An 18119-nucleotide genomic window follows, 5' to 3' on the forward strand; every position below is an offset into this window, starting at 1 on the left:
TGACATCACTGCCTCTGACCATGTGACCAGCCTCATTTACATGATAAAGAATAGATGATTTTACAATGAATAATGTATGAAATAACTAGACAAAGGCTGGGATGGGATCCTTGTGAGCTGCTCCAACAGGTAGAGGTGACAGGACAAGTGGCAGAGACCTGATGACAGGTGTCTTTTAAGGTGCAGTTTTCTCCTTAAACTCACTCAACCGTGTGGTAGCAAAAACTAAAAGAGAAAGTAGGCACCAAATCGCATAGTACGTTCTTAAAACCTTGGATTTTATTCTTAAAAGTTATACTTACAAGAGTATGTTTAAAATGCGCATAAAACAGTATACAAAACGGGACGCCAGCTCCACTAGCTCGCCCGACCCAGGGTTTCGCCGTTCTCAGCCCCGGAAGAAGGCGTAAGTGACTTTTCGTACCTAAATGGTGCTTCTTTGGGGATAGGGTTTAGGTTAAATATAGATAATTGGTCGAATCACCCTGTTTTAGTGACAAATATGTGAACTATCTCATTTTATGTGAACTATCGATTATATATATATATATATATATATATATATATATAGAAAAAGAAAGTCCAAAGCAGCACAATGTCCAATGTAGGAACCCCTATAGAGAGGGGGGGGTGCAAAGACTCACCAGTCCTGGTAAAAGACTTGTATATGCACAATATCCAAAAAAATGAGGCAGCACTCCCAGGTCAAAGTGAAAAATTGGAAGGGTTTATTCACAAACCGGCGACGTTTCGGTGTTTATCACCTTTTTCAAGCAGTGTGTGCATACAACTGAACAGACTTATATACCCTCAAGTGGGAGGGTTTACAACAGTGACATCAGAGACAATTGTGGAGATACAGTTATAATCAGAAACATTTTTTTACTATATCAAAGTGCTTCGTGCATAAAATTTCATAAAAACTATTAGATCCTATCACATATTACCTTGTGTATAATTAATAGTGCAAAGTGGAATGTCAGTGTCCGGCGTCTCACTATCTTCATAATGGCGACAGAGATTTTGTCCGCGTCCAGGATGCGCAACTGCGCATGACCGGAAGTTCGTATCATGCGCGCATGCGCCAAATCGGTCGCGGAGTGTGTGGTGGCCATATTGGATGTGGGAATCATATTGTCTGTGTACATATAAGTGTCTGGCAATAACGGGTATAATATAAATTTTGAACAATTGTCGCAAACATCTTATAGATCAGTGCATGTGGAGGTGTGTGTAACTTAAGGGACCAGGTCACTAAGTGTGGGCAGGACCGGCAACCAGCTTAGCGTAAACGCCCGCTGGTGCCGGAACACAGGCACATATGTAAAAGGCGCTTTCGAAGTCACCAAAAGGTGAGGACGAGCTCCAACATAGTGCAAGTAAAAACCCACACTAATTGTGACATTTCGGTCCCATATATATGATGAACACCCCCATACATACGACCCATTGTCAGTACTGATGTACACTATTTACAGAATCCCAGATATGGCCCAGATGAGACGCCAGTGCATGAATCAATCTTCCGGTGAAAGTGACAGTGCATATGATGTGATAATGATCTAAAAAATAGAAAATAGGTATTAGAATCATATAAATGTAAAGAACATCTTCAGACATATTGCATATTGGAATGTCAATCAAATGATAGATGCATAAGTATTGCAGAATGGAGCGTGTAGTCACATAATGGATCCCAAATTAAAGTCTACATTGAGGCCATGGGGTTTCAGGGTGTTTAGCTTGTATATCCATTGTAACTCCTTCTTACGTAGTAATTTCTCCCTATTGCCACCCCGTCTTAGTTTGGGTACGTGATCGATTAAGGTAAATTTCAGTTGAGTTTCTGTATGTCCACAGTCAGAGAAATGCTTTGAGACAGGAAGATCCTGTCTGGCCTTCCTGATGGTGTACCTGTGCTGTGTAAAGCGAATTTTAAATTCCAGTGTTGTCTCCCCAACATATGCCAATCCACATGGGCATTTCAATAGGTAGATGACATGGTCACTGTTACAATTAAGATAGTGTCTAATCCGGAATATTTCGCCATTGTGTTCAAATGATTCACCTCTCTGCATATAGGAGCAATTCACACAGGTGCGGCACGGAAAGCTGCCACTGCGTGTCCTGCCCCATAGTCCTGTTTGGGACATTTCGTTAAGGGGTCCGACATCAGCTCTTACTAGTCTGTCTCGCAAGTTTTTGGATCTCCTATAAGAGAAGAGAGGGGGTCTAGAAAATTCGGGGATTGTAACGGAGCATTTGCTTAGAATTGACCAGTGTTTCCTCACTATATTTGCTACCTGAGGGCTTAAATCATTATGTGTAGAGATAAAGGGCAATCTATTCAGATTGTCCTTATTCAAATTGGGTTTTAGGAGAGAATCCCGATCTCTATCCATCGCTAATTTTCTATTGTGTTCAATGATTTTACTTGGGTAACCACGGTCTCTAAACCTTTTCTCCATAAATGAGAAGTTTTTATCAAGTGATGCAGTCTCACTAGTTATTCTTTTAGCCCTGAGGAATTGGCTCAATGGAAGTGATCGTATCATAGATTTGGGATGATTACTTTCAAATCTGAGAATATTATTCTTATCTGTACTTTTCATATATAAATCGGTGGACAATTTACCGTCTTTAAGGCTCACCAGGACATCCAAGAACTGGATATCTGTTTTAGAGGCTACCATGGTAAATTTGATATCATTGTCGGCCTCATTGAGAGACCGATGGAAGTCATCCAATTCTTGGGCAGTGCCAGTCCATAGGAGGAAGATGTCGTCTATGTATCGCCACCACCTCAGTACTTTACCAAAGTGGTGGGACACATAGACGACCTCCTCCTCAAGGACCGACATAACAATATTCGCGTATGTAGGGGCCATATTAGACCCCATGGCAACACCACGTAATTGCGTATAAAAGTCACTGCCAAACAAAAAGAAGCTATTATACAAAATCAGTCTGAGTAATGAGACAATGAAGCATCTTTCTCCATTAGTAAATCGAGAGTCATGTAGTCTCTTAGAGACAGCCCTGATGCCTCGTTCATGGTCTATCGAAGTATATAAGGATACCACATCGAATGACACAAGCATAACTTCACCCTCTAACTTCACACTGGATAGCTTAGTCAAAAAATCAGAAGTATCCCTAATGTACGAGGGACTAGTAGTCGCGAATTGTCTTAGAGCTTTGTCAAGTACCACAGCCATTTTAGAAAAAATTGAGTCGCTACCAGAAACGATAGGCCGCCCCGGTGGCGACCTAAGGGATTTATGTATCTTAGGTAAGATATACAGAACCGGTGTGACCGGATGTTCAACAATGAGGAATTTGGCCATGTTGGTGTTGATGACACCCTCCTTGACAGCGGTATCAATGATGTGTGTGATTTTACGTTTAAGTTCAAATTTAGGATCTTGTGTCATTCTCTTATATACCTCAGTATCCGCTAACTGGCGGCGGATTTCAGATAAATACATAGCTGTGTCCATGACGACGACCGCACCCCCCTTATCAGCGGGTTTGATTGTGAGGCCGTCGTCATGGACCAGATGCTGCAGTGCCAAGATTTCCTCCGATGTGAGGTTGGCGTGTATCAGCGGTTTACCCCTGGTGTCATGTTTGAGTTTAGCGATTTCTTTTTGTAAAACATTGGCAAACGTTTCAATCGCAGGACAATTTATAGTGGGAACAAAATTACTCTTATTAAACAAGCCCAAAGTCTTGGGATCAAATGTCCCTCTATCCACTTCATGAGTCGAGGGATGGGTGGAAAACCAATATTTAAGCTTAATATTTCGTAAAAAATTAAAGATATCGACTTCCAGATCAAACCAGTCCATGTGGGCACACGGACTAAACGATGTCGGTCCTTGAGGAGGAGGTCGTCTATGTGTCCCACCACTTTGGTAAAGTACTGAGGTGGTGGCGATACATAGACGACATCTTCCTCCTATGGACTGGCACTGCCCAAGAATTGGATGACTTCCATCGGTCTCTCAATGAGGCCGACAATGATATCAAATTTACCATGGTAGCCTCTAAAACAGATATCCAGTTCTTGGATGTCCTGGTGAGCCTTAAAGACGGTAAATTGTCCACCGATTTATATATGAAAAGTACAGATAAGAATAATATTCTCAGATTTGAAAGTAATCATCCCAAATCTATGATACGATCACTTCCATTGAGCCAATTCCTCAGGGCTAAAAGAATAACTAGTGAGACTGCATCACTTGATAAAAACTTCTCATTTATGGAGAAAAGGTTTAGAGACCGTGGTTACCCAAGTAAAATCATTGAACACAATAGAAAATTAGCGATGGATAGAGATCGGGATTCTCTCCTAAAACCCAATTTGAATAAGGACAATCTGAATAGATTGCCCTTTATCTCTACACATAATGATTTAAGCCCTCAGGTAGCAAATATAGTGAGGAAACACTGGTCAATTCTAAGCAAATGCTCCGTTACAATCCCCGAATTTTCTAGACCCCCTCTCTTCTCTTATAGGAGATCCAAAAACTTGCGAGACAGACTAGTAAGAGCTGATGTCGGACCCCTTAACGAAATGTCCCAAACAGGACTATGGGGCAGGACACGCAGTGGCAGCTTTCCGTGCCGCACCTGTGTGAATTGCTCCTATATGCAGAGAGGTGAATCATTTGAACACAATGGCGAAATATTCCGGATTAGACACTATCTTAATTGTAACAGTGACCATGTCATCTACCTATTGAAATGCCCATGTGGATTGGCATATGTTGGGGAGACAACACTGGAATTTAAAATTCGCTTTACACAGCACAGGTACACCATCAGGAAGGCCAGACAGGATCTTCCTGTCTCAAAGCATTTCTCTGACTGTGGACATACAGAAACTCAACTGAAATTTACCTTAATCGATCACGTACCCAAACTAAGACGGGGTGGCAATAGGGAGAAATTACTACGTAAGAAGGAGTTACAATGGATATACAAGCTAAACACCCTGAAACCCCATGGCCTCAATGTAGACTTTAATTTGGGATCCATTATGTGACTACACGCTCCATTCTGCAATACTTATGCATCTATCATTTGATTGACATTCCAATATGCAATATGTCTGAAGATGTTCTTTACATTTATATGATTCTAATACCTATTTTCTATTTTTTAGATCATTATCACATCATATGCACTGTCACTTTCACCGGAAGATTGATTCATGCACTGGCGTCTCATCTGGGCCATATCTGGGATTCTGTAAATAGTGTACATCAGTACTGACAATGGGTCGTATGTATGGGGGTGTTCATCATATATATGGGACCGAAATGTCACAATTAGTGTGGGTTTTTACTTGCACTATGTTGGAGCTCGTCCTCACCTTTTGGTGACTTCGAAAGCGCCTTTTACATATGTGCCTGTGTTCCGGCACCAGCGGGCGTTTACGCTAAGCTGGTTGCCGGTCCTGCCCACACTTAGTGACCTGGTCCCTTAAGTTACACACACCTCCACATGCACTGATCTATAAGATGTTTGCGACAATTGTTCAAAATTTATATTATACCCGTTATTGCCAGACACTTATATGTACACAGACAATATGATTCCCACATCCAATATGGCCACCACACACTCCGCGACCGATTTGGCGCATGCGCGCATGATACGAACTTCCGGTCATGCGCAGTTGCGCATCCTGGACGCGGACAAAATCTCTGTCGCCATTATGAAGATAGTGAGACGCCGGACACTGACATTCCACTTTGCACTATTAATTATACACAAGGTAATATGTGATAGGATCTAATAGTTTTTATGAAATTTTATGCACGAAGCACTTTGATATAGTAAAAAAATGTTTCTGATTATAACTGTATCTCCACAATTGTCTCTGATGTCACTGTTGTAAACCCTCCCACTTGAGGGTATATAAGTCTGTTCAGTTGTATGCACACACTGCTTGAAAAAGGTGATAAACACCGAAACGTCGCCGGTTTGTGAATAAACCCTTCCAATTTTTCACTTTGACCTGGGAGTGCTGCCTCATTTTTTTGGATATTGTATATATATATATATATATATTATCTTGGGAACCTGGGTTGAATAAGTACATGCTTTATTTGGAGTCGCACTGTATTTAATCTAACTGATTATTTTTACAATTTGCGCATAGAATATTTAACCTGATTTGGCATAATTAGAGGCACACAGGACACTAAAGGTACGATTAGTTGGGTTGTTGGTTTATTACTCCCCACCGTTATCTTAAATGGATTAGTGGCACAGAATCACTATTATTAACGGTTTCCCCTATTATACTTACACCATGCGACCCTATATATATTCAGGGGCTTATGACCTTGTGTTCGAGTCCTTACTTACCTATATACTGGCACCTGCACTCGTTTTCCCACTTCCAAGATGGCCGCTGCCCGATCTGGACACTCTCGCGAGAGTAGAGGCGTCCCTGCGTGAGTGACGTTGCTGAGTGACATGATCGATCGCGGCTGGTGCCTCTCGGGCACTCCGCAACGCAGTCGCACCGTCCCAGCTAGTCCCCTCCGGGAGCCTCATGTGATCCGGATTGAGGTAAGCCCTGATCTTGATGTGTGGGCTGTAGAGTTCCTTGTGCCGTCTCCAATGTACTCTAATCCCCTCTATTGTGCCTCATCATTTTTGTGTTTCCTTGGTTGCCTAGGTAACCCTCTTTAAACATGCGCCTTTGACTTCTTATGTAGGCATGACGGATCCCTGGGCTGACTGTCTGTTGGCAAACTTTGTAAATGCACTAATTATGTATTCAATTGATCCACTGAAACCTTGTATCACTATCTTATCACTATTTATCACATACTGATGTCATTCTTAATGTTTTATTCAATGTTACTTATTTAATGATGTCACATCCTGTGGGGGATAAAAACCCGCCTTGTACTAACACTCACTATGCTTGAAAATGGCTGCATAGAGACAGCTGAAACGTTGCATCTGCCCACTGGCGAAATAAACACCAATTTGTTTCACGGAGTGCTGCTTCCCTGTTTTGAATTTTGATTATTTAATATATATACTGTATGTAATGTGGGTTTTAAAGTTTAATACATGTCTATATTTTTGATAAGGACCAATTGACTCTTCTTTTTCTGTGGTTTTGTTTTAAAGGGGTTATCTGAGGTTATAAAAAAATGCATTGGTTGCTAGGATGGGGAGGGTTAAAAAAATAAACATGTACTTACCTCCCGGCGCCCTCTCAGCCTCCAGCGCTGTGATCTCTCAGGTCCAGGCCCCCATTCGTTTACATGAAGCACGAACCTGAGATACAACACTGGGAATAGGGACGGGTGGGTGTGGCCAGCCGGAAGCTGAGCAGAGCACGACTTCAATGCCCCTCTTTGTTTACCAGGGGCACGGACCATGGAGATCGTAGCCATGGAGGACAGAAGGGCACTTGGAGGTAAATACATGTTTATTTTTGTAAACCGCCCCATCAGGGCCACCAATGCATTTTTTTTACCCTCGAATAACCCCTTTAAGAAAGCAAAATTGGAACCTGTGGCCATCATAATTTTTTTTTAATTACAATTAAGCACACTTAATGAAATAAGAAGTATAGTAAGAGCAAGCATAAACATATGTCCTAATTTACCTTTTCATTTCAATAGATATATTCATATTGCTAGTTGTTTAAGAAAATATCGTTCAACAGTATGGCATCAAAAAGCGATATTCTGCATATGTCTATCTAAGGTTTTACTTTTTTCAAATTTCTTTTCAAAGAATCCTATCAATGTATTCTGATTTTGTGGTGTGTTTTGAACTGGTATGATGTCAATATCAATTCAGCTAGAAGTCTATACATTCTCTTCACACCCAACCTTCTACACTCGCTCCCATATTCATATACCTACTGACTGAACATAGTCAGTAGCCTCTCACACAGCCAATTCAGTTCCCTATGCTGTACTGAGGAGACCCAACCAGGTCGAAACAGTGCTGTCTACAGTTGGGAATCTGTTCCTTCTGCAATAGATACACTGGTTTGGCTTAATCCCTTACCATTTTTTAGACTTCTTGTAGGTCATACTTGATGTTAAGGGGGCTGCCTTTAAAGTAGCAAAAGGAGGTATTGTTTTCCATTTAACACCTTGGAAAACTTATTTGCATTCTTCTCCAATATTCATATTTCAGCAGACAGAGCCTCTACACATGGTGCCCATACTTCATAATTGGGATATTGCTATCTTCTTTCCTTCTTTCAATAAAATATTTTCCAAGCATTAAATATAAAACAAATTCTTTTGAATGCTTTGTAAGGTTTTAGTTTGCCTTATGGCTTGTATATCAAATAGAATTGATGAGCATTTTTATTTGAACAGGGGAGTTGAATATAAACTTAGACATGCTTATATTTTTTAATCTAAATAGTAAAAAGATCTCTAGGAATTATGAATGGGGTAGACTCCATTGAAATACTTAATGGAATCCATAATTAGTCATTGTGTAACAGCAGCAGCAAGCTAATCAGAAAGTAGTTTGGACCATATGAAGCATTTATGCTCTCTATAAAGAAAATCATATTCATTTTTTCTTCACAGTTTTCTCCTTAAAACAGAATGATTTCTCCCTTGAGAATAGGGACAGATGCTGGTTGTAAACAATTCATATGCTACAGTTGTTTACTGGGGGATGTTAACTATAGCACACTATGTGCATTAAACATACTAGAGATATTTTCATGTTTTCATTACGTGTGTTATCCTTCCCCACTCTCATGGATTTAAAATGGGATCAATTTTCCTTGTTTGATATTTAAATTAAACTGAAGTCAGGTGACTGCAACAATGCTCTGCAGACAGTTAAATCATGGTCTGCAGAGCATTACCTATCTCAAGCTCCATCTGTACTTTGCTCATGTGCATATCTAGTCATACAATAAAGTGTCTACAATTTATATAGCTGATCTTTTCACTGCTCATATAAAAAGAAATGCCAGTGTACTGTTTTATTTCTATAAGAACTTCACTATAAATAGGGCAATGTAGTTTACTAGCTTCATTTTAGCATATCTGGAGTCCACACAATTATCTGCGTTTGATAAGCTAAAGTGAAAGGGGGAAGGAGCACATGCAGTGAGAAAGACAAGGTACAGTAAGTCTGCCTCTCAAAAATTTCTATGGACAGCCTATAAATATGGGTAACTGAGCCTGTGGCTCAGTCGTCTGCTAATTATTCACACTTCCATTCGGCTTTCTGGGTGGAGATTGAAGAAGCAGGCAGAAATGCTTAATGGAGGCTTGAATAAATTATGGCAGAGCCAGAAGGTGCTTCTGTGAGGTAGCCCCTGAGGCTCAATAGCATCATTTTAAAAGACTGTTTTCTCACAACTAACATATTAGACACATAAAGAACAGATCCTAGTCCAGGAGGCAAACACCAGCATGTGAGTGTGCTTGGCTTAGATGCACTGCATCCATGTGCTAGATTTCCATCAGGATAGGTTATTAGTAGTTGATTGGAGGGGGGCGACATCTAGCACCTTCATCATCATCTTTGTGAAGTAGTGTCATACTGGTTACAATTGGGATGGGGCAGGAAGTACAGCTGAACCTGCAGCCATCTGGCTGTCAGAACCCCACAAATCTACCATGTATTTAGTAGCTAATGTGTCCATAAAACCCCTAAAAACAATGTTGCTAGTATTTGTTCTATTTTTCTTTAGTTGTTCCCCCATATGGGTGTAAATATGAATAGTACATGTGTGACATGTCACCAATGTATTTATGGTCCGTGTAAAATATGGAAGGCTGGCAGATTATGTCATTGGCTTCTTCCAGATTATGTGTTACTTAGCAACCGTTCCCCAAATACTACATATGGCACCTGTGTGGCATCAAAGCTCCATAGACTTCTATGAGAAGAAGCTGGCTACAAATACAAACAGGAATAAGATCTGCTTTAAAAACCTATGCAATGTGACACACAGATAGGGACCTGTAAAAAAAATGCTGTGTGCATGAGTACCATGAATAACACTGAAACACAAACCTGCTGTATGAAATACATATGAGACATGTCCATGTAGCCTAAGGCTTATTTTCCTTTTAAACAGCCTGCAATTGATTTAAATTGGTCAGCTGCTTGGCAAATGGCCTCTTTGAAGTGTTTGGCAAAGTTTATTTCAGGATGGACAAATACAGCACATATTGCCTTTTATACCAGGCCTGGTCTTTCCAAATACAGAAAACAGATGAATGCCCTTTCCCTTACCTTTTCCTCCTCCACAAGGACTTCTGTCCCCTGAATAATTTTTTAGTTTGTAAGGTAGTGTTATCCTTTTCATTTTGAAATATTGCTGTATTTTAAGGGCTAATCCTCACGTCCTCTGTATCTTTTTATAACTTTTATTAACCTAATATGCTAATTTTCTAAAGAGGCTACTGGGGCGTGGTGTAGCTGGAGCTGAGGCTACATGGCGCAGCTTCTCCACGCCCCAGTGGCTTCTTTAACCCTCCTACCAGCATATCTTCGGCACGCAGCTATGAGGAATTGCACTCCCTTGCCTGCGAAGCTGGAGATCTGCCCATGCGCAGTAGCTCCGGCTTCGGAGCAGTGACTGTGCAGCCGCAGTCCTGCGTTCTGCACGCCAAGGATATGCTGGTAGGAGGATCAAAGAGGCTACTGGTGCATGGAGTACCTGCGCCATGTAGCTCCGGCTACTCCACGGCCCAGTAGCCTCTTTAGAAAATTTGCATATTATGGGAACAGAAGTTATAAAAAGATACAAGGGATGTGAGGATTAGCCCTTAAAAAGGCTATCCTCATGTCCAATAGAGGCACCTACTATCCGATCTACCTTAATAGGTAGATCCATGGTGGTAGGTTTCACTTAAATTAAGTTAACAGCATGCTGTGCTCCTCCGCTACTCCACATCATACTAGTTAGAGGCACTTACAGATGAAACCTTTTTACTCACAACTTATCTTGGGTCCCAAACTGTAACTTGCTTTTATATTATTGATGGTTGAGGGTGACACACAATGTGTACTGTGTATGGAGAGAGTTTAGCCCATGAGCCTACAGCTGAGCATGTAATAAGGTGCTTGAGTTCTAATTTTAACCTGCTCTTAGTTGGTCTTAACTGTGCGCCACAGTGTGGTGGACCTTCCTCAATTTTTGACATTTCTGCCTGGGCATACCCCCTTTTGCAGAGATCATGACCGTTTTCTAAAGGTCATGCCCCTTTTTTCGAACTATTCAGACAAGGGGGAAAAAAAGGTCTAAAATCCTTCATAAATGTGTCGGAAGTCGGTTTTTGGTGTAAATTACACTGGAATTTGAACTAAAGTGGCCTCACGAATTCCCCCAATGAGTTTTTAGAAGTTCTGGAGCTCAGGCTGACCATGCACCGGATTTAGTCAGACAGAACTGTGTTGCAAGCCCTATTTTATCAAAAAAGTTAGTGAACTTTTCAGGCCAATGCTGGGAGCATCAGATTCATGATTTCTGGTGCCCCTTCTTCATGAATCTGGAGCACGCTGTACTATACACCCCATTTACTTAGGGCTTTGTGCTGCTTTGCAACGTTTTTTAGTCGGACTGTTGCACAGGTATTTAAGTAGTGGGTATGCTGCAATTGTGACAGTGCCATCAGACAGTCCTACTGATTCAGACTGTTCGCCGTATTTAACTTTCAAATTGTGTCCCCTGCTCTTTGTTAAAGATGCACCACAAAAAAGATGGTGAACTCTGTCGGACCTGTGCGGGGAAGCAACACATTCATGATTTCTGGCGCACGATCTTAGTGAATCGCCGCACGCTGCATTATAGACGGTCAATGCACTTTCTGTGAACTCGAGTGACCTGGTAAATGTGCCCCATTATGTTTATGTAAGTTATGTTACATAATGTAATGTTGAGTAAGAACATTCAAATAGGGTATATTTTAAACAATGGCCTTTTAAAGAGCTACTTCACAGCACATAGAAAATTTATAAAATAATATGTGGAGTTTATTGTACACATTTTTGGAACTGTCTTATCATTTAAAATTACTGGATAGAGATTTTAGGGAAGATTAATACTAAATTGAAAATGATATTGCATTTTAGTATGGAATACTCTGAATGCATGTGACCCCCAAACCAAAATATGATTTGCTAACGACATTTCTGTGCAGACTTATTTTAGTTAGGAACTGGAAAGGGATAAACGGTCCAGATATAGATAATTGGCTAGAACTAGTAGTTTGTATTAAACCTTATGAAATTGTACAGAGAACAAGGTATAGAATCAATGGAACCTCTATTAGGATGTGTTTTTTTTCCTCTTCTCTGGAACTCAAATAGATATAAAGGGATACAAAGATATAAGGGAACTTAAACAAGGATTAAACATATGAATTTAAAATACTTTAACACAACATCAGAATATTATCTTATGAAAATAAAATAAATTAAAAAAACATCATGCACAATATGAGGAGTCAGTTATCACAATGTACATATCACCATAAATCAACATAAAGTAAAAAAATTAATGTGTTACCATTACATTACACGTGTGTGGTATAACCATTTAAAACTAGCTCTTGTGGTATGCAGTTTTGGGTGATTGGAAGCATGAGTGGGAAACTATGAGTGATAAGTTAATTAGAAGTGAGGGACACTGGATATATACATTTTGTGAAAATGTTGGGGGCTCAGTATTGATTTTTAGTTGAAATGTCACTTGAAAGAGATTTAATGTATTTTTATTAATTTAGATACTGTTACATTAGGCTATTATAGTTATAGTGAGACACATGACTATTGTAGTTTGTACATTTTTGGGTTTCCATTACAAATAGGCTCTTCCTTGATTAGTTACTATAAGTAATGTTTCTGTATGAGGTAGGCGACATGTACTGCATTGCCACCGATATGTATTTGCTCTGTTTTTGGTTGACACACTATGTTACTTTAGTAATTATACTATATTACACTTGGCACTTTACTCATTTATATACCGTATTTTTTGGACTATAAGGTGCACAAAATATCCTTTGATTTTCTCAGAAATCAAAGGTGCGCCTTATAGTCCAGTGCGCCTTATATATGAACTGTACTTACAGACAACAGCTGCCTTGAACTGTGCACAGGTCTGCCATCTGCTGGTCATTCATCCTTGTAATCAGGTGCGCTATATAATCCGATGCGCCTTGTATATGAACCTAGATATTTTAGCAGGCATTTATTGATGGTGCGCCTTATAGTCCGGTGCACCTTATAGTATGTACAGTATGTTTTATATAGCTATATGCACTAGTCTTCTATATATATTATTTTGAGTGGCTAATACATGTTCTGACTATTCCATGTATTTTAAATATTCTGACTCGAGATGTACTTATGTGCTCTGTGGGTTTTTTAATGGGTTGATTTTATGTTGTGGTGATTGTAATGTTTATGAACTCTGCATATAATAAAATTTGTACTTTCGATAAATCAGGGAGTGATTTATTGTGTATAATATTGTAATTCCAGCATTGAGTCTATATATGGGTATATTCTGGTTAGAGATATTGCAGGCATGTATTTGTACTCTTAGTATCTGGAGAATGTTAAAAATTTAAATTTTACGTAATTCTTATTATTGGTATTAGAGGTGATATGTGTGGACAAACCAAATTATACTTCTATATCCCCAGGTAAACTGCATTTTAAAAATAATTCTGACCTATTTTGTGTATTCAGACTCTTATTAATATGAACACATGTACAATAGTGAAGAAATATAAAATTAGTGGATTAGCAATAGCCAAAGAAAACCGAGAAAATAATCCCTTCCTTCTTCACAAATTGATCCCTGCAGCAGCCCATCTGCCCATTTTAAGAATCTCTAACATCATTAACATCCAAGGATAAAATGAAGCCCTATTTTATTTTGTTTTCCTGTAGGTTATTATTTTCCTTGTACTCCTCTATGTTCAATTCTGTAAATATTCTGCTGAAGGTAGTTTAATCTGCGGAGATAACATAACTTCTCAGCAGAACTGTATTTTCAACAACTGCATAAGATTAGATGGTATATTTTATTGACATTGTGAACAATTGAGATACAGGCTATGCTGTTTATTTTATGACAAAAAATTACATATTTACAAAGAAATAAAATTACAATACTGTGGAAAAGAAAAAGAGCTGTAAATACAAAAAAAAATCCACACAAAATAAGAACTTTTCTATCTTGTTTATGCTACAGTATTTATTTAGCAAATCTTATTTTACCATTTTTTTCAGATAAAACATATTTGTAGTATAAGATTGTCTATGTTTTGCTCGTTTATTTGTTTTTTTAAAATCAAATTTACGAAGTAGAATCCATACAGATTTAGGCAGATGATACGGTTTTTCCTAATGTGGTTAAAACCTTTGTGACGATTCTCTAGCTGCCATGACCACCTATTGCAACAGTCATGGTAAGTTAACATTATTTTGTGTGTGAGAAATTTTACTTTCCCTTTATGTTATTTATTATTCCATGCCGTGTACAGGGAAGCAGGAAAAAAAATCCAAATGTGCGTCACGTTCTTGTGGGCTCAGTTTTTACGACTTTTACTCTGCGCTCCAAATAACACCTCTGCTTTATTCTTTGGTTTGGTACAATCACGGTGATACCAAATTTATGCAGGTTTTATTGAGTTTTAATACATTTTCAAAAATTAAACGAATGTTTTTAAAAAAAAAAATTTTTTTGCCATCTTCTGACGCTAATAACTTTTTTATACTTTGGTGTACGGAGCTGTGTGATATGTCATTTTTTGCGAAATGAGCCAAAGTTTTCATTGCTATCATTTTGAGGACTATGCGAAATTTTGGTAACTTTTTATTCCATTTCGTATGTCATGTACCTAATGTGTTTGTGATTTTTACTGTTTTCTTATGTTTTATATCAGTTCTAGGGAGCTGTCAGTTCTTAGACCTTCTAGGGTATATTAACCCTAGATGGTCTGATCGTTCCTACCATATAGTGCAATACTACTGTATTTGCATAGGATTCATTACAATGAGCCACTGGCTCATTGTAAGGAATCTACAGAATCCATGCAGCTTCCGGTCTGATGAAGACCCAAGGCTGTCATGACAACCGATCACTGCCTGCCGGTGACGTTCGGAGGAGCGACGATCTGAAGAAAGATTTTAAGTGTTGATTTGTACTGTTGATTTGTAAAACGCTACAGAATTTGATGGCGCTATGTAAATAAAGATTATTATTACTGTGCACCATGGTAGTAGACTCTTAAGAGCCTATGTACAAAGACCAGAATCCACCTTACTACTGTACATTATAAAAAAAATGCCAATAAAACATGGCAATTAAATGTTAAAAATTTCATAACTATCTTGCAATAAAATAAATGTACCAGAAACTACTGGACCCTTACTAGCCAACTTACTTTCTTCAGAAAAATAAATCTTTGATGTACTTTGGCATTGACATTTTGTAAACTTGTATTGGGTTGAAAGCACAGTTCCTAATATGATCAGATTAAATCTCCAGTGGTGTGATTTCCTCAGCAGTTGGTACAAAAAACTCCTTTTGTAGCTTTTAAGCTTACCAACCGACTACAGTGACACTTCCAGCTCATGTACTCTGTGGCTGCTGTGCACACAAATATTATTGATCCTTGTGGATCGTCAGTATTTGTTTGGACCTGATTAGATCAATGCTCTGCTACTGTACAAAGCCTTAGTGTATAAGATTAACAAGCACGGGACTTAGAAGCAGTCGTGGGTATTTTAATGAACTGTCTAGGTAATCCCCACAGAGATATGCAATTTAATAGATGACAAAAATACAAAGTGCCAACAATAAACGAGAAGAGGCTTAAAGAAAACTGAAATAACTATTGTGCAAGCCGCAAAAACATAGATATACTGTCAGAATCCTCTGTATGGAGTCTGGCTGCTCACTTCTGAGCTCGCTGATCTCTCCCACGGCAACTCTGCTAGAGGTTTTTGTTTAGCTGTCTTGCAGAGTTGATTGCCTGGGCTCAGCTGGGTGTCTGTTCCCAGGAAAGCTGGGTGGTGTCATTCTCTAGCCCTTTATGGGACAGATATATTATTCATATATATTATCAGTTATTTATCCTGCGCCGTATTCTTGTGGGCTTGAATTTTATGGCTTTCATGGTGCACCCAAAGTGACATATCTACTTTATTCTTTGGATCGGTGCGATCACGGGATACCAAATTTGTATAGGTTTTATAATGGTTTTAGACATTTACAAAATTTTAAACCTCCTGTACAAAAAATAAAATTCTTCATTTTTCCATCTTCTGGTGCTAATAACTTTTACATTCTTCAATGTGCGGATCTGTGAGTGGTGTCAGATTTTTGCTTCTATTGATGAAGTTTTCAATCCTACCATTTTTAGCGATCGTATCCAAGATGGCGGCACACACACGTTGCCAGGATTTAAATGTCTTCGTCAGTTTTGCCGGAAGCATTTAAAGGGTTAACACACACGACACTGTTGGTGTTACCGGTGGGTGTTTGCTACAATATGCCCATGAGCCCTCTACATACACCCGCAGCCGGCATGAGGCGTACTAGTACGTCACATGTCGGTATGTGGTTAAGAGTATGTGGCACCATCAAATAATGTTGTGCAATTTGCACAAAGCAAGTGAAAAGAAAACTAATGCACATTGCACCAGTTTTAATATATTTGGGCCTGTGTGTTTCTTATTTAGGGATTTGTGTAATGCAGGGCCTACCCAGTCAGTTTCTAGGGGTGTTATCCAGGGGCTGGATAAATGGCTGCTTTCCAGTTCACTCAGGGTTATCGATTGTTTCTTATTTGAGGTTTTTTTACATACCTGGGTCCCAGTATCCTGCCAGATCTGAAAACCTGTATCCTGATGGATTTGAAGCCCTGTGCACTCTCAGCCTGAGTCAGAACCCTTTGTACCCTGAACCTGTCTGGATTCCTGTGTACTTGACCCTTGGTCCTTTATGTACTCCTGCCTGATTCTATAACCCCACACCTATCCTGAAAACTCTTCTGGTGTCATCTCGATCCTTTGTCTGCTCCCCAAACTTCAAAGTAGGAAATGTTGACCAGAAGTCCTTGACCATTGTAGTCTACAAGGCTTGTTAGGTAGGTGTCAGGAGTTATGGGTGAAGTTAGAGTCTCCCCTTTTCCTAACATGACACTTTTTACTCCTAACATATGTCAATTTTTATGTCAAAAAGTGTCTGCCATATAAAAGAGAATGATTATCTCAAACCTCATGTAAACAAAATAACACAAATTACAAATACTGTTTTTGAATTAACATTTGCACTCAAGTATAAGCTGACTCGAGTATAATCTATCACCTAGTATATCACCTAATTTTACCACCAAAAACTGGGAAAACCTATTGACTCAAGTATAAGCCTAGGGTGGGAAATGCATTGGTCACAGCCTCCCCAGTATATATAGACAGCAAGCCCCCAGTAGTATATAGGCAGCCAGCCCCCTATAGTATATAGTCAGCCAGCCCCCTGTAGTATATAGCTAGCCCCCTGTAGTATATTGTCAGCCCACTGTAGTATATAGTCAGTCCCCTGCCAGCGATAGGTCCGTGTGCTCGGTCAGCGCATAAACTATGATGTCAGCAGCATTCAGATTTTCAGATAAAGTTTTTGATGCAAAAAGCAGGTGTGGATCATAATAAGTGAGAACATATCATTGAGAGGTGCTACTCCTCTATTTTTCACTCCACTCCTGGTTTGGAAATAACCATAAACATGAACATGCACCATAAAAGTCAAAGGGGCATATTTATCAGGACCTCTGCGCACCACCAGTGGCGCAGAGGCCCTGAAATAATCGCAAATGCTAGCTTATTGCTAGCTTTTGCGATTATTTTCCCCAATCCGCCACCTTCAAGCCAGTGGGGTGTGAAGGGGAGTGAAGGGGGGGCGCGGCCGGCTGAGCGGGGGGCGTGGCCGGACGGGAGTGGGCTGGCGCGGGGCGTTACTGTCCCTGCGCCTGCGCACTTGCTGCTGCCGGCGACTTTTCATACGTGAAAAGACGCCGGCTGCGTTTTTTTCCTGCCTGGCGTAGGATAAACGCTGCGCTGCTGGCAGC

At 39.7% G+C, this 18119-nt stretch overlaps 1 protein-coding gene across 2 annotated transcripts in view; it reads right to left on the reverse strand.

The window, feature by feature from the left end:
• Nucleotides 1-18119, reverse strand: part of VWC2 (von Willebrand factor C domain containing 2) — a 388287-nt gene that overhangs the window by 233942 nt on the left and 136226 nt on the right. The window lies entirely within an intron of this gene.

This window comes from Engystomops pustulosus, chromosome 5, assembly GCF_040894005.1.
Source record: "Engystomops pustulosus chromosome 5, aEngPut4.maternal, whole genome shotgun sequence".
In the NCBI taxonomy this organism is placed as follows: domain Eukaryota; kingdom Metazoa; phylum Chordata; class Amphibia; order Anura; family Leptodactylidae; genus Engystomops; species Engystomops pustulosus.